The sequence below is a fragment of the Rattus norvegicus genome, chromosome X (assembly GCF_036323735.1).
Source record: "Rattus norvegicus strain BN/NHsdMcwi chromosome X, GRCr8, whole genome shotgun sequence".
Lineage (NCBI taxonomy): Eukaryota > Metazoa > Chordata > Mammalia > Rodentia > Muridae > Rattus > Rattus norvegicus.
The window spans coordinates 53,888,547-53,908,145 of NC_086039.1; the positions used below are offsets into that span (position 1 = coordinate 53,888,547).

At 38.5% G+C, this 19,599-nt stretch overlaps 1 long non-coding RNA gene across 2 annotated transcripts in view; it reads right to left on the bottom strand.

Moving 5' to 3' along the window:
• The window catches only part of Xdh-ps1 (xanthine dehydrogenase, pseudogene 1), a 100,572-nt gene that overhangs the window by 65,681 nt on the left and 15,292 nt on the right, over positions 1-19,599 (bottom strand). The window contains exons 3-4 of one of the 2 annotated variants that reach the window (XR_010061418.1): positions 12,278-12,343; positions 3,662-7,268 (exon numbers count right to left, since the gene is read on the bottom strand). This is a non-coding gene — a long non-coding RNA (xanthine dehydrogenase, pseudogene 1). Of the gene's footprint in view, positions 1-3,661; positions 7,269-12,277; positions 12,344-19,599 lie in introns of those variants that run through there. The other variant, XR_010061419.1, reaches the window with a different exon arrangement.

The following is a 19,599-nucleotide window of genomic DNA, read 5'->3' on the forward strand; positions in this document are numbered from 1 at the left end:
AACTTCTCTGATATTCTATACACATTTAAATTTGGCTGCAATTGTACCATCCCAGAACAGTATACCTAAATATGTAAAGTATTTTCCTCAAAGACTTAAGGAGATCCTGGATGTGGTGGCTTCCATTCTTTAAGGGAAGTATATTAGATCACCAGTTACATTTTACTTTAAAGAGGATGTATTGTTGTGTCCTAAACTCTGGATCCTTAATTGTTCTGCTGACATATAAGATTCCTACTGGCCACCCCTTTTTCTTTTCATCCTTTCAAAGCAGGTGGGTTCATAAAACCAATAAAAACATGTTAGCTAAACATTGGCCCCCATACTTCTATACTGAAATAGGAGACCACAATGATATTCTGGATCTACAGAGTTCAATGATATCTAAGGTATTTATCTGATAGCCGTCCCACTGTCTTCATTTGTATTTTCACCAATTTAACCATCATTAATGATTACATCTGTCCAAGTTGATAATGCATTTACCATAGTATTTCAGGATGCATTCTCCCAGGGCTTTAGAGACCAGTCAATGGGTTCTAGTTCAAAAACATGGCTTAGAGTTAGGAATGGGCATTGAGTTGTGCATTCTACTAGAGTGACACTGAGTTTTCTATGTCTATACTTTTGTTTACTTTTGATTAAGCAGTATCCTGATTGTATACCCATCAATTTTGCTCCCAGAGAACTGTAGCTTTCAACCATCATCACAATTTGCTGCTGGTTAGGACTCCTTGGCAAACACTTCAGTGATTTCTAGTCATAATGATAATTGCCTGCCCCCATGGTTTCTGTTGATTAAGCACTAGCACCTGTCCAGTTTTGAATCCTACCATCCCTGTTGTTATGAACAAATGAAGCTTTATAGCAGCAGCCTCTGCATTACAATCCAGGACAGCATGCAGCCCAAACTACAACAAAATGCCTTAGTAATACTAATGGCCATTTCGACGGTGCTTTTCTGACAGTATTGGCAAATGATGTGTCTCCTGGGATTTTCCATGATGCACAATCCACTGGTGACAGTGGTGACATTTGACCTTACATAATAAACATACTGCTGTCTGTACATTTGTCTCACTATCCTCATTTCTTCATTTATCATTTGTTATAAAAAATGTTGTTGTTTGTGCTTAGTTCAGCTTAGTTCAGTTCCCTTTAGGGGTCACCAGGCAGTGAGTTTGCCCCATTCCCCTCAAGTCATTATCAAGGTGTTCCAGTGTAGAGATGTGAAATCAGCAAGTTCTCCTTATTGAGAACTTAGGAGGACAATGAACTATTGCCCTGATTGATCAATCACAATGAAAATTTAGTCCATTGTTACCCCATGGCTCTTATAAGTGTAGTGTTGATGGGTCTCACAGCTCACTTTGAAAATGCCCCACCCTCATCAGATCCAGCACATCCACAATTGAGTGGTATTAGCATAAGTTCTTTCTTTCAACACACATCACTTGTGCAGAGTACTAAATCAGCTCTTAGTGGTGGGGAATAGGCCACCTCTGAAGAATCTTTGCTAAAGGAGCTCAGAAAGCCAGTCTTTAGCATCACCTCTGCCCCATTCTCATCTTTCAAAGCTCAAGATTTCCCCAGAGTCTGACCTTGGTAAAATACAGTGACTCAACTGAGCCTTTAAACATCCTGGGAGGACAATGAATATGGCAACTGAATCATGAGTTTCGTTCTTAGATTTATCTGTTCTTCCACTGAAAAAGATAAGTGCCTTTTTGTAAACTTACCAAAGAGGCCTTCTGTCCTTCACATTTGTTTTTCAATTGTTCATTAACTACTCCGAGTTTTCATTAGCTGTCCAGAGTGCCTTGGAAACATAATACAACCAAGCAATCCCACTGCGTCTGTGCATTGTGATTATTCCACCAAAGCCTTTCAAGTCCCTGCACCAGTCAGAACATCCTCCTTCAGCAGAATTTTCTCCTGAGTCACCACCAGTAGAACTTTTAGCCATGAGATTGGGTCATTAGGCCAGGGACCCTTCTACAATCCAGGATGAGGTCCTCATTGCCAGGTAGGTTGTGATTAATATAACCCCAGTTCTTCATCTTGCCCATGCTTCCTCAAACCACTTTCAGTATCACTATATTATTTCAGATCTCCTGGGAAGCAAATGTTGAAACAGAATGGTACCGCAAAAGAATTAATTAAGTGGTTTAGCACCCATGAGAAAGGAGAGGGAAGAAGAATCAACAGAGAAGGCCTTCAAATAGTGCTGTGAACCTGATGGCTCAAAAAAAACTGGGGGAGAAGTAGAATTTGGCAGAGAGCCCCTTCAAGCTGTAATGCACATCTCACAACTTCAGCTAACCCACTGGGCAAAGAATGTCTACTGATGAAGACCACATCAGGCAGAAATTGCCCTGAAAGAAGAGAGCTTCACAATGATATGCTGAGGCAGATCCTAAGGACACTGGAGTTGGGGGCTATTAGCTAACTATTATCTGTAGCTGGTAAATAAGTTATTTCTGGAAGGAAGATGCAGATGGCATTGTTGTCATGTTTCCCACAGCAGGCAAAAACAACAGCTGCCCATCTCATTTTCAACAGTAATATTAATAGGTTTTTAATCATACATGTCACAGATTCTTTATTCTGACAGGATTCTTTTTTAAAGAAAACTGCCTCACCTATAACTTGCACTGAGAGAAAACAAGATAAAAAGTATAATCACTAGTACTCTCTTAAGTACCTTCTATTTTTAAGATACTAAACAAAGGCCCAATGTAAATGATCTCTAGTCTTTCTGCTGTTCGTTGCCCAGGGTAACCTCAATCTTCAAGAATATGCCATCCCACAAGATTAGCAAAGCTGAATAGCACAAAGACTGTAGACCTTTTATGACTCAAATATGCACGGGATTCACTCTCATCTTCTTTTTGTCTCATTGCTTCATTTGAGGTCCAAATGCGTGTGAGCCTTTTGCTGAAACATGCTCCTGAATTTACTCTGCGTTTCTGCCCATTTGACTCTTGCTTAGATTTTTTTTCTGCCTTTTATCACTTGGTTTTCCTTCTAGATTTCCCATCCCTTAAGTTGAATAACCAGGATGCAGTCCATTTTTTTCACCCACATCCCAATACTCTCAGGGCTCTAGGACTAGTCATGGGTATTAAGTTTACTTAGCTCCATCTTCTACCAATCCAGGCATTGTTGCTACTTTGTCTCCATGTGTTGAGGAGCAAATAATAATAATAATAATAATAATAATAATAATAATAATAATCGGTCAAAGAATAACTTTTGATCCATATTTACAGGTGAAGAAACAGAATATGGAAAGTTAGTTTATAGCACAGTAAGGTATCCTGTCTGTGGTTTATATTCATTATTTAACACAGGAGTGGGGGATATGAGTTATATGTTTTTCACTACTTCACTGGAATGATGATAGGATCACCAAAGGATCACTTAATTATCTAAAGCGATAGATAGTGTGCCAGTGTACTGTAAACTATTAACTACAGGCTCAGCCTCTGCATTTCTATGTTAATTTTTTGTCTAGCAAAAAATATAACTGAAAGTAATTTACAGTTTCAGTGCCTTTGGACATTAACCAGTTTTGTTTCTTACATTGTAAGCTTATTTAAAGCGCCTTTCTAGGAGTTTTATAAATGCACCACTGCTCAAAAATTAAGCCAGCTTTTCCTGATTATTGAAGTTTTTATTTTGTGCGAATTTCATACACAAGTATAAGGCATTTTGATCATATCCACCATTCCACCCCTGACTCAAACTCCTCCCACGCCCCCCATATCAAATTCATGTCCTTTTCTTCATATAATGTATACATTTATACATAACCTACTAAATCCAGATACCGTTGCTCACATACACAAGGGTATAAAGCTTACCACTCAGCTTGTCCCAGTAGAAACTGAGTCTGTCACTCAACAGCTGCAGAGTGCCTGTAGCACTCCTCAACTAGGGTATACAGACTTGTGAGCCCTTCCCCCATTCATGTTGAAATGTTGACTGGTGTAATCTTATGAAGAACTTACGCAGGCAATCATAATTGTTTAGAGTTCATCACTTTCCTATCAGAAGACATTCTCAATGTAATCATCATCTTTTTTTGTCCTCATGTTCTTACAGTCTCTCTGCTCCCTGTTCCTAGATGTTTCCTGAAACTTGGGTGTAGAAATTGTGTTATAGGTATCCCATTTGGGGATTGGAACTTGAAGATCATTTATTATTTGCACTATGTACATTTGTGGTTCTCTGCTGCTAAGCAGAAGAAGGTCTTTGATGAGGAGTAAGAGATGCACTAATCTATGGATACAAGGAAGCCTCCTTCCTGATAACTAGTTTCTATTGTGTTAAAAACTGCTACGCAGATTTCCAGGAGAGAAAAATAATCAACATCCCTACATAATTGTAAATGTTACTAACAACAAAAATAACTTCTGGCCTGACAACATATGCCCAATAGCGCATTAATAATCTGAGGACAAACAACAGATGTCTGATTGAACTTAAGACCTCATCAAAGGAGGAAACTCATGCCTGGGATCATAAACTTAGACCAAAATCTAGGGCTAGAGACCATAGAGGAGCACCTATTACTACAGTTTTGCTAAACTGATAATATTTTCATATTGAACTATCGTCATACTATTTTCTCATTGATAAACTGAATAATACATTTGATAAGTGTCTATTCTATATGGGTATAAGAGTCATATTTTTATATTTTGAAAATAATATTTTACCAGTATATTTTTACCAGTAGAATTCCTATTCTATACTTCTTTTCAAAATGGGAATGTATATGGAATAGGAAAGTAATTATGCTACTGAAAATAATTATTCATCTCCAGGGCTGACCTACTGGCAAAAAAATTCCCTAGGATTAAGATGAATAATAAAATCAGTCAGAAAACTGGACATAGCCTCTATATAGAAAGGTAGATATGAGGAAGGAGCTCCCTTTCTTTATCAAAAAGTAAAAATAGAATGCACAAAATTAGGTTACCACGTAGAACCATAAACCGAACTACCTACCTATAATAATCTGGAACTCCTAGGTCTGATTTTAGACTAGGGATTGGAAAAGTTGTTTCTAAAACATTGGAATATGAGCATTCATTAGTGAGAAATTTACTCAAAACTAATATTAAACCTGAAATGTACAAGGCCAGATAGAAGCGAATATTAAACCATCTACTTTTAACATCTATTTAATTTGGAGTACACAGGAGAATCTTATGAAAGATAATATTTATTAAAGATAAGCTCACAGAATGATAAATGAAGCATATGATAGTATTCTGTGCCCTGTGTGTTCAATGCTATTAATGAAAGTATCCATTCCAAAGAATGACATGAAATTAAACAAGTAAATAAGGTACCATCATTATCCTTTCTCTTTGCCTTTTCCTTTCTTCTTCCTCTTGAGCTTAACTAAAAAGTACTTATTTTCCTTTTAGGTTTTATTTTTATTGTTTGATAAATTTATGCATGCATATGATGTGTTTTGATCAAACCAATTGCCCATTTCCTTCCCTCCAATGCCTCCCTATCTCACCACCTTTCCCCTCATTTTCATGTGCTCATCTGTCACAAAGCCACGGAGTCCACTAAGTTATACCTATAAGTGAATGACTGTAGGATCATCTATATGGGTAGATGTGGATTGTTGTCTATATGTCCATGAGGGTAGGCACAAGATAAGGCAAGGCAGTGACAAAGCAATGTGGGTACAGTTTTGGAAAGGCTGGAGAGAGAGAAGAAGAAAAGAGAAGAGCCAAGATGGAGGCAGAGAAGGATGACCCAGATCTGCATAGCTTTAAATGACCACAAGTAGCTATGACTATTTCATAAGGGATGGAATTTTATAAGATAATTTGCCTTATCTAGGTGGGAAGTTTATATTAATATCAATTGGTTGTGCGTTTATTGTGTGGACATTTTGTGGAGTGAGAATTTACTGATAGAAATCTGATTGATAAAATTACAAGCCTCTAGAGGTTTTTTTTTTTTTTTTTTTTTTGGTTCTTTTTTTTCGGAGCTGGGGACCGAACCCAGGGCCTTGCGCTTGCTAGGCAAGCACTCTACCACTGAGCCAAATCCCCAACCCCAAGCCTCTAGAGTTTTGATTTTACTGTGATACTGGGAATTGTGACTATAACCACAGGGGGTAGATAGCTGAATGTGGCAGGCATGGCAGTGGCCAGCACCATGAGAAATAGAAGGGTGGTCACTTCTGGGGCTAGCCATAGCGGTGAGATCACTGCAGGGCCCACAGAGTAGCTGGTGACAGTGTGGGATGGAAATTGGTAACTTGGCAAGTCAGGTGGAGACATTTTGCTGATTGAGATGAAAATATCCTGCAGTTGTAATGTGGTGCACCAGTGCCTGCAATAACGTGGGTGGGAGTATCTTTTTTATTATTTACTGCAACAGGTAGTCTCTCAGGGACCATATTCCTGAAGGAAACTGCCTCTCCATCTGCCAGAAGCCATGATTTGCCAATATCTCCTCAGCTGGGGATAGCGTTTTACCAGCCCCTCGTTATTCATGTTGGGAATTTTGTCTAGATTGACCCAGTGCAGGTTTTATGTGTGCAGTAACAGTCACTGTGAGCTCATTTGTGCATTTTTCTTATGTCTAGAAAACAGTTTCACTGCAGATGTCCAGGAACTCTGGCTCTTGCAATCATTTCATCATCTCTTTGGCAATGATCCCTGAGCTTTGAGTAGACATAAATGTCCCATTTGTGGTTATACATTCATAGTGTCTTATTCTCTACACGTTGTCCAGTTGTGGGTCTCTATATTAATCACCATCTGCTACAAAAAGCTTTTTTGATGAGGGTTGAGTGGCATGCTTATCTATATGTATAAAGATAAGAATTTAGAGGATAGTTAATTACTGTGTCAATTTAGTAGAATAATAGTATGAGGACCTCTCCTATGGCCTATGGCCTATCCACAGGTCTTTGTACTAGTAAACTACCACATATGAGGTCTGTCTGTAGAGCAGGCCTTAAATCCAATCAGAAAGCAATTTGTTACTCCCATAACACTCGTGGTATTTGACATCCATGGGTGTATCTTGCCAGGCCAGTTGTTACTGTAGAATGCAAAGTTCAGTTGGGTAATACTGTTGGTTACTTTTCTTCACCAATAACACTCATAGAAACTTCCATATGATGAAAAGTAGCTGGAGTTTATGAAGCTTCCAGATCAATACCAGCTTGATTTCTTCTATGACTCAAGTATGCACCTTCAGCAATAGAGTCTTGCCAGCAAGTTCTGGGGGATAATTAAGAATAATTAAAATAGCCTATGGAACACCACTGACCAAATACTCAAAGAAAGGGTAATCTATGTTTTGCTTTTTAGTTGATAGACTATGGTGTCTGTGGAACATGGTCCCTTTGTTTTGAAGTAACTTCCTTTAAATTCTTTTTATATAAATGCTTATATAAATGTTACAAGATGTTTCTATGGCATGTTGAAAGGTATTTAGTGCTTGTTACTGCTTTCCATGCTCCCTATTTTACACTGTCATCCCACACCCACCAAATTTTAACTTTCTCCATTGCTTCCCTAATCCCCTTTGTACTACAGTTTTTTATCTCTTTCCCTTTCCCTTTCCCCATGTCTCCTTACTAATTTCCTTCCTTCTATGGGTATAAAAATTTAAACATTCAAAGATAATGTATACATATGAGAGAATATAAAATATTTATCTTTCTGGATCTAGGTCACCTTACTTATAATGATTATTTCCATCTCCATCTATTTTTATGCAAATTTAAGTGAAATTTGATAATTTCACTTTTCTTTAGTATCCATTGTGTATATGTACCACATTTTCATAATCCATTCATCATCTGAGGGACCATGTAAAGTATCGTTTTTCCTTCATTTATAATTTTCATCTTGGAGGCTTACTGCTGTATAAGCTCATTCTTTCTAGCACTTTCTGAATTCTGGCTGGCTGATTCAACTCACAAGTTCTGGCTCAAACACCTCTCCAAGCTGACTGATTCAAACTGGCTTCTCTCAGCTTCTGACTGAATTGCTCTGCTTGGCCTCAAATTAATTTTAGTAATTTGTTCTCACCTTTGAGCTCATTCTCATTCTCTGGCTCATTCTGTCTTCACCCGTGTCTTGCTTACTCTCTCTGCAACCTACCTCTGTAAAACTGTCCTGGTAAAAACTGCCTCTGAACTCAACCAACTGAACTGCCAAGAACTCAACTCTACTGCATTGCACTCACTGCACTGACTCCCAACTGACTGAGCAGACCTGACTCACTCTTTCTCCCTGCATTCCTCTTACATAGCTTCTCTTTCCTGTGCTGTTCTCTTGTGAGTTGGGTGCATCCTATCTCTGACTCATTCTGTAAAATCTTTCTCTGACTTGTTACTTTTTCTGCCTCTCAATTAGACAGCACTTCCAGACATGGCTGCTTTCTTCTACAAACTTATTTTTACCTTCATTATTAGGAAATAAAGGTGTGTGCTATGGGTGTGTCCTATTTCAACCAAAGGAATTAAAGGTATGTGGCATGTCTACCTTTGAGAAGCTCTCAGAAACCTAGGTCTTTGGATGTGATCCCTTGCCAAAGCAGCCACGTTGCTGTATTAAAATTCCTCTATAGACATTTAAGCTGTTTTCATTTCCTGGCTATTTTGAATAGGTTAGCAATGAACATGCAAGAGCATGTGTCTCTGTAGCAGGGAATACCAAGAATCCATTCACTGGATTATGTGGTAGATCTCTTTCCAGCTTTTTAGAAACAGTTTGCATTTCCACCAAGAGTAAATAAATGTTCCTCTTGCCCCTTATTCCCACTAGCATTTACTGCCATTTATTTTTGTGATCTTAGCCATTCTGACTAGGGTAAGATAAATCACTGGAAAGAACTGTACATTGGGAATAGAAACTCAGCAGTTAAGAACATTTGTGACTCCTTCAGAAGACTCAAGTTTATCCCATCACCCGTATTAGGTGGACCACAAACACATGCAACTCCAGTTCCAAAGAACCTAATACCCTTTTCTGGCCTCCAGAGGTACCCAGACATACATTGCATGGCCACGCATGTGTTTGCAAACACACACACACACACACACACACACACACACACACACACACACACACACAAATAATTAAAATCCCTTTAAAAGGTTATCCCTCGATTTAGGCATTTTAAAAGCAGATTCTGACATAATGATGAGAGTACTAGTGTGACAGATATATAAAGCACATGTATGAGGACGTGTGTTTGGTGACTGTGATGCAAGTTTAATTATCATGAATTAAAGCTGTATAAACTCTCTGCATATCACCCTACCTACTCTTCAGTAAATCAGATGATGTGCATTATTTAGCTACTCATTACATGGATATTTGGAGCTTAACACCAAGGGGCATCTCTGGAAGAAAAGCATAAAACATGTATCTCAGAATTAACCTATAAAAGGTGTAAGGACATAGAGTTCTAATGAAGCCATATCATTTCTAATAGGAAGTATATTTATAATCCTTTATAATTATATGAAGGCTGTTCTCAGATCTGATTCCTGGCACTTCTGACCTCTGCATCACACAGAATTATTTATGGTGGTGGGGAGGTGGCAAAACCTTAAGATTCATAGATGAAGGTATAGGTCAGTGGAGAGAACACGCTGAAATGATGAAACTTAAAGGTCAAAAGATGTGGTATTGAGAGTCTCTACTATATAAACACTCTCAGCTATGCCTTTTCCCTTTCATTCTCTTTGCCTATACAGGGTTAGTGAGAATATGTTTGACGAATAGAAATCCACCTCAGGAATACATTTCTATATTTTACTTTCCCTTCTGACTCTTTTCTTTGCTAGACCTGGGGAGAGTTTGCATAACTTCAGTCAGTATGGATTGGTCTGGTCCTCTCCTAGAGCTCTTCAGGGCCTTGATTTTTGATATACAAATCACTGAGGGGCTCTTGAAGCCCCCACACACAAAGAAAACATTTTTGTCCATAAACAATATTTTTGCAAAAGGCATCAGAACCCTATCCGTAATATAAAATGATTATTATCTATATTCCTGTTCATTTTAGTAAGAAAAGAGCTGTGGGGTAAAAAAAAAAAGAGTCATTACCAATAAAATCACACCGATTTATATTGTAAAATATTGTCCTGCTGCTTCACAGATTCAGGCATTATGTTCCACAAATCATTTTTAATCCAGGTTTGAGTCTCCATAGCCACTGAACAGATAATCTCAATCATAATTGCAATAAATCCCCTTTTAAGGTTATATGAGGGTCCAGGTACCTTGTCAGAACAGGGGGAAAGGGCCCTGTTTAGTTAAGAATTAGATTTCTCCTAAGGAGTAGTCTGTCTTTGTCCTGACTCCTACAGGTAAACTAAATATTTGGATTTCAGGAGTGATGGAAGTGTGTTTGCAACCCATAATGGGTCATATGGGCTTTAACTGATAACCTATGCTAAGGTGATAAGGTCAGGATGTGGAATACCACATTAGACAGTCTTTCAATGGGGGGGGGGGGCACACAAACAGAAATGACCAACCATGTGATATGGTGTGAGTTCTAGAGTTTTCATTCAATGTTACCAAATCATGCTTAGACAATAAAATCTCAATAGAAATTTTGGTCACCAAAATTCAAATAAAAGTCCTGAGCTGACAATTGGCCCGTAATATTATTGGCAGTACTCTGTGGATGTTGTTTGACATCAATATGTGCTGACAACTATGGGAACTTCATGTTTGAAGTATTTTGCACATGCACCCACTGTCTTCTTTGTTTGGTTATATTATGTCCATTTCTTATAACAAATGAGGCAGAGTATGATCTATTTCAGTGACTTCTGTGACTCTTTTTAATTAGTCAATTACAGAACCCAAGGGTGGGTTGGTGAAAAATATTGAACTTGTAGTTGATACTAGAGCCTTGGGAAGATTTGGCAATCTGGAAGTCTGTGCCCTAAGCCTCACTATTTGAGTGACTGTAATCCTTAGCATTCAGTTATCTGTGGCTGATTGGTTTATTGTTAAAATATGCATTTTCTTTGATGTACAACAATTCTTTGCTTTCATCCTTTGCCTGTGTCACAGAATTCAGAGGTGAAGCTATTCATAACTGGGGTTTATTATTCCTATATATACTTTGTGCTGACTCCCTTGAGTATTTCTGTGTCCTTTAGTCTCTGCCAAATACCCACCCCCTCTCTCCTTATCATCAAAAATTATTCATAGCATATGCATATTCAGTAGGACAGTTCACAATAGCCTCAAAGTGGAAACAATCCAAATGTCCATCAGAAATAGAATGGATAAATAAATTGTGGTATAGTTATACAATGAGATATTATATAGCAACATGAATGAACAAACTAAATGACAACAACAACACAGATGGATTTTTATAAAAAATGATATTAAAAGAAAGAAACTAGAAATAAGAGTATTAATTGTATGGTTTCATATAAGCCATGCTAATCTGAAGTATTCTAAGTCAGTATAATGGTTATTCAAGAGGGCAGAGCCTGAAAATCACATGCAAAGTATACTTCTGAGATTCTGGAAACATTCTCTTTCTTGACCCAGATATGTTTTACATGTATGTTATCACTTGAACAAAGATAATGAAGCTGTAAATATGGGATTTGTGATTTTTTTTGTATGTGTTTCATACCCAAACAAATATATGTAACCATAACACTCCTTTCTCCTTTTGCCTTTAAGAATACTTGTTTTCAGTTGTTTCATAGTTTAGGAAAAAAAATCAGGATAAGAGGTATTGCATGTGACTTCTGCTTAAGGTGATCAACTCGTCCAGGCTTGCCAGGGAATTTTCTGATTTTATCACCAAGAGTTCTGTGTGTTATAACTATTCCCTACACTAAAATACTAAGTAAAGTAGGACAGCTGGTGCTGTGGTTTGAATGAGCTCCTCAAAGTTCTTGCACTAGTAAATTAATCAGCAGTTTTAACTATTGGAGTCACTAGCAGGTGGGCCACTGGGAAGTAATTGGGCTGAGATGTCATAGAGTTGGGTCCCCATTACAAGAATGGCCTTAGAGGAAGAGGAACAGAGACTTGAGCTTATCCAGTCCCTTTCATCATTTGATACAATCTCTAAGGCTATGCCGCAGCAAAAAGACCCTCACCAAATGCCACATCTTCATACTGGATTGCTCAATCTCCAAAACTATGACAAAACAACTTTCTTTTCGCTGTGAATTGTCCAGTCCAATGTATTTTTATGATAACAGTAAAAAAGTAAAGCACTTACTCACCCTAGTTGTTTCCACAAATAAGCTCTAAAATCTTCTCTGGGAAGGTATTCAAAACAACTGATTAACCTGAAATGGGAAGAAGAAAATGGGCTGGAAGAATACACACTATGATCTCAATATTAACAACTATTTGTAGTTTACTCATCACAGGCAGCAAAAACTCGCTCTGGGAAATTAGAGACTTGGTGTATCACTTTGAAGAATCAGAATCCCTATTAATATAAAAGCTTGAGTCACATGCACACATACACACCTACACACATACTACCATCATCTGAAGCTGGATCCAGAGGGAGATGCTGAGTTAGAAAGTTTACTTTTAAAAAGGTCAAGTTATTCTGCCTGAAGTTCTTACAGACAAGTGATTTTAGAGATAGAGTTCCCTTGAGCTCTAAAGGAAATGCTGTTATAATACAAATAAACCTTCATGCAACTATGCTGTGACATTTGATACCAGAGAGTATATGACTGAAAATACATAGCACCATTCTGCCTTTTTTTCAAATGAAAAGGGAACTGTCAGCGACAACTATTATAACTTGCAAGGACAAAACCCAAATCATGTGAATTTCCACATATAGTTAAAAGTAACGAGGCTGCTTGGGGTGGGGTGGGGGGGACAGGGTGGTAGCATTGAGCTGCAGAATAACTACCAAACAGAAATATTATGTTTAATGACCAAACATTTTCAAAATGGAAAGTCAAAGACAAAAAGGAGAAAGAGGACTCCATTTAAATTAAATTTAGCTAATGTCTCTTAAAGTGTTATTTCTTTAAAGTCTTCTATTACACAATGATTAAATGTGCTCCCACACAGCTCTGATTAAAAACACTTTGTGGGGCTCAGCTTTCCTATTCCAGTTCTATAGCACTTAATGTTCCCTCCAAAATTGCTTTGGGGAAAGCAATCTCATGTCAAGGAAATGAATTCAAAAGTGTTTCCCTATAAGGGCTGAGGGAGAGTCTCACCTTCACTCCACACCTTGGTAAATAGCAAGCTTCAGATTGCTTTGAAAAATTTGCAAAATAAATCCACAGATCTTGATATTGAATGAGGCAATCTTTAGATCCTTCACAAAGACATGTGATCTTTACAGCTATTATTACTAACATCCCTTAGCAAAATACACTTGTAACCCAGGGAAACTCTCTGAATATAATGCTTTGTTTTTACTTTCTCAAAAAAATAGAATTTCATTAATTCTTTGAGAATTTCATACAATGTATTTCGATCATTTCCCTGTCCTCCAAATCTTTCCAGATCCACCCTCACCTCGGTACCCACTCAACTTTGGATTGTTTCTCTTCTTTTTAAGTCCATGGGGTTCAGTTCCTGTTGCCCAAATATTCCTAGGTGTGAGTCCTTGCCTAGAGTGGTCGATCTACCAGGGATTATACTCTTAAAGAAAACTGTTCATCTACCAACAGCTATCAAATGCCAGTAGAGCTTCAGGTCTCCCTCCATGCTTGGATTCTGTCTAGCTTGAACTTGCACAGGTCTGTGCACGCTATCACAACCACTGTTGAGTTCATATGTGAAGCTGCTATCCTGTGTCTGGAGAACAGTTGCCTTGAAGTCAGTTGCCACCTCTAACTCTTTATTTTTTTCATGTGTGATGCTTATTTTATTAGAAACATTTTATAATAGTTTTTTTTCTGTTTTTTTTTCTTTTTTTCGGAGCTGGGGACCGAACCCAGGGCCTTGCGCTCGCTAGGCAAGCGCTCTACCGCTGAGCTAAATCCTCAACCCTTATAATAGTTTTTATTGGATATTTTCTTTATTTACATTCCAAATTCTATCCCCTTTCCCGGTTTCCCCTCCAGAAACCCCCCAGCCCAAACCCCCTTCCCCTGCTTCTAAAAAGGTGTTCCCCCATCCACCCACCCACTCACTCCTGCCTCCCCACTCTGGCATTCCCACACATAGGGCATCGAGCCTTCACAGAACCAAGGGCCTCTCCTCCCATTGATGCCTGACAAGGCCATCCTCTGCTACATATGCAGCTAGAGCCAGGAGTAGCTCTCCAGTTGGTGGCTTGGTCCCTGGGAGCTCTGGAGGGTCTGGTTGGTTGCTATTGTTGTTCTTCCTAAGGGGTTGTAAACCCCTTCAGCTCCTTCAGTCCTTTCTCTAACTCCTCCATTTGGGGTCCCTGTGCTCAGTCTGATGGGTAGCTGCAAGCATCCACCTCTGCATTTGTCAGGCTCTGACAAAGCCTCTCAGGAGACAACTATGTCAGGCTCCTGTCAGCATGCAATTCCTGGCATCAGCAATAGTGTCTGGGTTTGGTGATTGTATGTGGGACTGGATGTGGGACAGTCTCTGGATGGCCTTTCCTTCAGTCTCTGCTCCACTCTTTGTCTCCATATTTCCTCCTGTGTATTTTGTTCCCCCTTCTAAGAAAAATGGAAGAATCTTTCCACCTCTCTTCCATGATGATCCTTGAGCATTGTTGGGTAAGGCAAGATATAAGTATTTGATTATGGGCTGGGCACTACACCGTCTTATTCTCTGAACATTGACCAGTTCGAAGCACTTGCTTTTATAAAAATACCCCTTTCAGAGGTCATACTTGAAACTTCAGAACTGTTATGCATATTATGCATCTAAATATTGAACATGCATAACTTGGTATTCAGTCACACACTGCAAAAGATTTCTCTATAGGTTCCTGGATCTTTTCTAGCTGTCTGCTCTCTTCTACCACTTTGTCCATTATGCATGTGCAATAACCTCCACTGGCCAATGTTTCTGGACTTATGGGCAATGGTGTGTATTGGTGCAGCGTGGTTGGCTATGTGTCTGTTGAGGAATAGATGCCACATAACTTCTTTTACACGTGGCTGTATTATCATTTTCTCTAAATGGATCTTCTTACAAAACCCATAGTTCAACATAATTCCATGGGACATTATCCATCTATATGACACAAGAGATTCTATTCAGTTGAATTTCTTTGGTGTCCAGGTCCTGTGTCACCTTCTATTCTCTTTGCTGAAAGAAAGAGCAGTCACATGTTCATATTTTACTAAAACCATGGCATCTATGATTTCTCATGTTTTCCCATCAGTAAAAATATTTCAGTCTCATACCTTGAATTTATCTTTATTTAGAGAATGTGTTCATCTATATACATGTATACACCATACCCTATATGAAGAAAAAATAAAATCCAATAGAATTAAAAGGTAAATGAATAACTGTATGATTGGCAACTTAAATACCACTTTTTCAGTAGCCAGTATATTAAATAAGCATAGAACCAGAAATATAGAGAAAATTTGAACACTACTAACATGATCATCAAGTATTATGAACTAAGAACAGAATACAGTAGAACATATAGTAACATATAGAACATTTACCAAGGTTGAACATATTCTGGTTCATGAGCAAATCTTACTACGTTTAAAAGAGTACAAATTATACACTATGTTGTATGAAAAAATGGAATTGAATAAGAAAACAGTAAGAAAAAAGATCTCTAAACATCCATCAAATAGTATAACTCCAACTAATGCATTATTAGATCAAAGAAGTAAAATGTTAAACTGGAAAGTATTTTGAACTCTAAAGGGGAAATATGGCAAATTAAATTTTATGGAATACATCTAAAGCCATGCCTGGAAAAAATGAGTTCCAGTACAAAATCAGAAAAGACATCTCAAATCAATGGCCCGAGTTAGCATTCCACTTCTAAAAGCTGCTTGACACCATGTATGACATAGGGATTCTTCTTTGTCTGTAATCCCTTCTTGGAGATTCTTGCTCAGATTATGACTATTGGATTCTTTCGCTAACAGGCTAGTAATAGAAAATGAATCATATTTCTTTATTCTTTACCCCCTGTCAACTAGAATGTAAGCCCCTATGCCCAAGTAACCTCCCACTAGAGACTTGAGCAAAACCATGTTCAGATTTAGGAGGAAAGACATACAGAGAAGGCCACTGCAACTAGTCAGGCAAAACAGTGTTCATTGTTTACTATGAACTAGTAAGCTATCTACTTTGAAAAGATCAACGCAGTTTAGAGTACATCTTTATCAATTTATGCTACCATAAACATTCCGTATATTGAGAAACTTAAACAACAGAAGTGTGTTTTGTTTTGTTTGTTTGTTTTGCTACTTGTGGACTAGAAGGTCATAGATCAATGTGTACAGTGATTTGCTTCCTGGTCAGGACTTCGTCCATAAATTTTTAGATATCTACCTTTTTATTATGTTCTCACATGGGCTTTTTACTCCATGTGTGGGAAGAAAGTAATGATGTCCTCTTCACCTCATCTCCCCTCTCCTCTTCATTCTCTTCTTCCTCTCTTCCTTTATCCTCTGATCCTTCTCCTCCTCCTCTTTTTAAATAATTTTTATTAAATTTATTTATTTATTCACTTTACAACCCAGTGTCAGCCCTTCCTCTCCTCCTAGTACCCCCTCGTGTAAATCTTTCCCCCATTTCCCTTAGAAGGAGAACTCCCCCCCATGTCAACCCTCCATACTCATCTCACCCTCACCCCATCCCCCACCTCCTACCTCTACTCCCTCTATCCTCCCACCCTCCACATTAAGGTGCTGCTGAACTAGGCATATCCTCTCCTACTGAGGCCTGACAAGCCTGTCCATTTCCAGGCTTGGGATCCACAGGCAGATAGGCAACAGGCTCAGGATAGTTCCTGCTCCAGTTGTTTGGTGGGAGACCAGCATGAAGACCAAGCTGACCATTTGCTACATACGTGCAGGGGGTCTAGGTGCAGCCTATGCTCACTCTGGTTGGTGATTCAGTCACTGGGAGCCCCCAAGGGTCCAGGTTACTTGACTCTATTGGTCTTCCTATGGAGTCCCTGTCCTCTTTGGGTCCTTCAATCTTTCTTACAACTTTTCTGTAAGATTCTCCAAGCTCCATCTACTGCTTGGGTATGAGTCTCTGCATCTCTTTCCATTGGCTGTTGGGTGGAGCCTCTCAGCGAACATTTATGGCAGGTTCCTGTTTGCAGAGTATCATTAATAGTGTCAGGGATTAGTTCTTGACTACGGGATATGTCTCAAGTTAGGCCAGTATTGCTTGGCCATTCCCTCAGACTCTCCTCTGTCTTTGTTCCTGCACATCTTGTAGGGAAGACACATTTTGGGTCAAAGGCTTTGTGGGTGGGTTGTTGCCTTTTATTCTTCCACTAGGAGTCCTCTCGGGTTATAGGAAGTGGCCACTTGCATGGTGTGTACTTATTTATTTATTCATTCATTTATTATTCACTCTACAACCCAGTGGATATTAGACATAAAGTACAGGATAACCACGTTATAGTCAACAGACCTAAAGAAGCCAAATATCAAGGACAGCACAAGGGAGGATGGTTGAATCTTTCTGAGAAGGAGAAACAAAACAGATATTGGAGGTGGATGGAAGGAGGGAACTGGATGGAAAAGGGGATGGGGGAGAGCGGGGCAGAGGGTGGGTCATATGTAGAAAGAGCTGAGAGAGAGAAGGGAGATCAGGTTGGAGGGGCAGGGACAATCTCTAGGAAGTACAAGAGATCTGGGATAGGAGAGGCCCCAGAAGGTCTAAAGGGGCAACTCTAGCTGAGACTCTTAGCAGTGGGAGAATAACCTCCTCCTCCTCTTCCTGTTAATACTGACACTATTATGCCATCACTTCCATCATCTCTACCAAAGCCCCATTACCAAATACCATTGCATTGGAGGTTGTGACTTCAAAACATTCAATTACTCTTACTAAATAGCTGCCTTAGAGATCTGTAACAATATATACTGCTAGTGACCAATTCTGTATTTTGTTATCAATAATACTAAGGCCAATGCTAGAAAACCTTATTACAACTTTTCTTTTTAAAATCTTAGTGGTGCTAATGATCAAAACCAAATCCTTGTGTACAGTAAGCACCAAGCCCCAGAACATGGCTTTCTAAAAACTAAACATGCCCTGATTGTTAAATACTTTCAAGTCTTGCTTTTGAAAACCAACAGCTACATGACTTTACACGGGTTACATCTCTGAATATCAATTTCTACATTGGCAAAACAAAAATAACAACAACATCCTGGTAAGCCTTGGTTGTCAACTTGACACAGTTTAGAGTCATCCTAGAGAAGAGCCATCCAAAGAAGTCACAATTAAGGAATGGACTAAATCAGTTTCATCTGTGGCCATGTCTACAAAGAATTCTCTTGATTATTGATTCCAACAGGAGGGTGCAACCCATGGTGGCCAGCACCATCCCTGCACCAGGTGGTCTTAAGCATTCTAAAAATAGCTAGCTAAGCATGAGCAAGTCAGAAAGTGAGCCAGCAAGCAGCATTCTTCCATTGGATCTGATTCAACTTTCTGCTTAAGTTCCTGCCTTGATGTCCCTCAGTGATGGATTGTGACCTGAAGCATAAAGCCAAATAAACACTTTCCTTCCCAAGTTTTGCTCCGTCCATTTTATCACAGGAACAGAATGAAACTAGAACAAATAGAAACTACTTATCAACTTTTTTGTAGAACTAAAAGACTCTGTATAGGAAGAACACTTGAAAATGCTTATTTTGGTACTGTTTCCAGCCATTTGGATCAGTGTCTCCTGGACTATCTTCTATCAGAGACATCATATCACATAACTGTGTTTTCACATGTTATGGCCTTACTCTTCTCCCCTGGTATGAATATTTGGAGACACTAAATGTGGTTAAATGCCTTTTCATCAAATATAGAGGCTTTCATGACATCAAAGTCCAAATTACATTATACTATTATGCTTTCTTGTTAGCCTTGAAAAAATAATCTTCTTTTAACTTCTTTTGCTAAATGTTTTCTAGTGCACTTAAGGATTATTAAAAAGAAAACCCAGGCATGATGACTCATGGCTATAATCCTAGGCAACAAGGATGCACTTTTGAGATCAGCTTGGAATACACAGTGAGAATTTGTTTTACAAAAGAAAACAGACCAACCAACAAACCAACAACAAATAACAAAACAAAACACAATCAAACAAATAGTGCTAAAGAAAATACATTTTATTACCTCAATAAATATCTATTGAGTCTCCATCACATGTGTTCTAGGTACCAGGTGTGTAACTATGAGCAAGACAAACAACCCCTCCCCATATTTCATAATCCTGTACATAACTATAATAGTATATGTGCCTTAAAGTCTGTTGCTTTTTTTTTTCTAGAACTTCTGCCTAGGTTGGTCACTATTCCCGTCTCAAATATAAATTGCTATTTAGTTTGTATTTTGACAGTGTAGATTAGTAAAAGTATCTTTAGGACTTAAATTAAATTAATATGGAGTACATTTATCAGAAGAAATGAAAATCAAGGAA